Genomic DNA, 2,538 nt, shown 5'->3' on the forward strand with positions numbered 1-2,538 from the left:
ATTCATTGATATCGGTTTAAATAAAATTTCAATTTTAGTTTACTTTGATTCATTATCGACTTCAAGCACTTTGGATGTGTAGGAAGGCTAATATTGTTGCTTATCTATTTTACAAGGGATTGATATGTAAAATCCATTGATCTATCGTAGACTAAGGGCATGATAAATGCTTTGAATTCCCTGCAATCAATACTTTGGTGGCTTATGTGGGAACTGAATTAATTGAAGTTTAGATCTATTTTTGTTTGTGAATGATGAATTAACCACTTTATTATCCATCTGAATTGGATAGGACTTCAATTTCAGTTGAGTTATCTAATTGAATCAAATGAATTAGACAATAAGAATGGCTATAAGTGGATCCTTGACACTCTAGTGTTTTGCTTTTAATAATTTTCCTCTTTACTTAACTCAATTACATCATTATTTCTTATAATACAATTCTATATTTACTTTTAAATTTAAATTTAATTTTAAAGTATTTTAGAGAATGCACAAATATTAGTCCTCATAGATTCGATCTCGGTCTCACCGAGTTAAATCTACATTGTAGCCTTGCACTTAGGGTTGTCATCATTTTGGATAGACTAATTTTTTTAGCGCCATTGCCAGGGACTTTGACTGCATTTTTTCTGAAATACTTTAAGGTTAATTTTCTTTGCACTTCTAGATTAGAGTTTTCTTAGAATTTCAGAAACTAGCATTGGTTGTTTGTTTCGCAGAATCTAACCTAGAATCCTCAATCGAGTACTATCCTTCCAACCTTCTTACTTTAATTTATTTCAGATTCCTTATTTTGTTGTAGAAGCTTTTATTTCTCTAGAAAGAGGTTTAGGTTTAGAATTAGGCTTTGAGTGGTTCATGCCCAAGTGGGTTCGTGATAACACTCTCCGTCTCTTAAGTGAAAGAGGACTAGTTGAAGGACTGTCCATCCATTCTCATGTTAGAAAACACCTGAGATCTTCTGAATTGGCCGAGAACATGGCTGCGAATCAACTCCATCACCATGCCGATGAATAACAAGATGAGAACGATGTGCATGATGGCCCACCAGTTAGAACCTTATTTGATTATTTACAAACAACTAGGACGAACACCCATTCCTGTATGATTTTTCCATATAATATATGAAACATGAATTTTAAATCGAGAGTGATCCAACTACTTCCGAAATTCCATGGACTAGATTCTATGAGTTTATATCTACATCTCAATGAGTTTGATGAGATTGTAGCCACCCTACACTTCGACAATGTGTTGGATGATACTCTAAGGCTAAAAATGTTTCCCTTTTCATTAAAGGAGGAGGCAAAGTCATGGCTTCAATCCTTAAGGCCGAGATTGATGGGGACATGGGCTGAGATGATCTAGGAGTTCCTTAAAAAGTTTTTCCCAGTTCATAAGACCAACATTCTTAGAAGACCATCATGAGCTTTTCACAGAAAGAGGAAGAAAATTTCTTCAAATGTTGGGAGAGGTTTAAGGACTTTCTAAGTTCTTGCCCACATCATGGCTGCGAAATTTGGCGGGTCATAAATTTTTTTTTTTTATGGACTGACTTCACCCATACGCTAATTTGTAGAGATGATGTGCGATGAGGAATTCTTGAAAAGGGATCTCGATGATGTATGGGATTATTTTTACATGTTAGCTGAAAACATGCAATCTTGGGATACCTTAACCAAGTCAACCCATCCCAAGTCGAATCAGTCAAAGGAAAACGGGGGGGGGGGGGGGGGGCGGGGGGATTGGAGAGGGTGGAAATGGTTAAACCCAAGGAGACCATTGAAACTATTTATGGTATTTGCACAAGTAACATACACTTGACGTAGGAATGTCCTACAATTCCTATGTTCTAAGAGTTGTTAAATGAGTAATCCAATACCATGAACAATTATCAAAGGCCCTTTAGTGCTCCAATCTCAAACACGTATAATTCGAGTTGGCGGAACCACCCGATTATCAGTAGGAGGAATGGACCAACGTGCTTAGTTTGAGTCCCCTCCTCCAGCAGGCCCACCGAAGATGATACAGATTTCTCCTGTAAACTCATTGTTACTGTTGTTGTTGGGCTGCTCATGTTCCAACTCCGACCGTTCTTCCCTCTTACTGACATACCAGCGCAATGTTTGTTGCGAATGAGGGCTTCGATTTTGTAACGCCCTGGATTTTTGCCAGTTGGGAATTGGATGTCCTTGGGAAGTACTTTTGATTTATCGACTTGAGTGTATATCCATGTGTGTATTGGCACATGTTTGGGATAAAAAGGATTGACCTTGGATCCACAAAAACCACCTGACTGAGTAAAATTTTGAGAATTTTAAAGAATAAGGACAGCAAGGTTTAGTTGCACTGAGCAAACTGGGGCAGCACTGCTCAGTTGCACTAAGTAAACATCAAGCAACCAAACAAATTTGGATAGCAGGGTTCGGTTGGACCGAGTGGGTGCAACTGAGTAACTCTGTTCAGCAATATTCTGCACGTTCGGATTTTGACAATTTCAGTGCACTAACTTCAAAAATTCACATCTATTTTTCT

At 37.7% G+C, this 2,538-nt stretch overlaps 1 non-coding gene across 1 annotated transcript; it reads right to left on the reverse strand.

Annotated features, from left to right (window-relative positions):
- Positions 1-1,410: 1,410 nt before the first annotated feature.
- On the reverse strand, positions 1,411-1,515 carry LOC131241732 (small nucleolar RNA R71). The gene has a single exon (XR_009169292.1). It is a non-coding gene; the product is annotated as a small nucleolar RNA R71 (small nucleolar RNA).
- Positions 1,516-2,538: the final 1,023 nt, after the last annotated feature.

Source organism: Magnolia sinica, chromosome 3 (assembly GCF_029962835.1).
Source record: "Magnolia sinica isolate HGM2019 chromosome 3, MsV1, whole genome shotgun sequence".
NCBI lineage: Eukaryota > Viridiplantae > Streptophyta > Magnoliopsida > Magnoliales > Magnoliaceae > Magnolia > Magnolia sinica.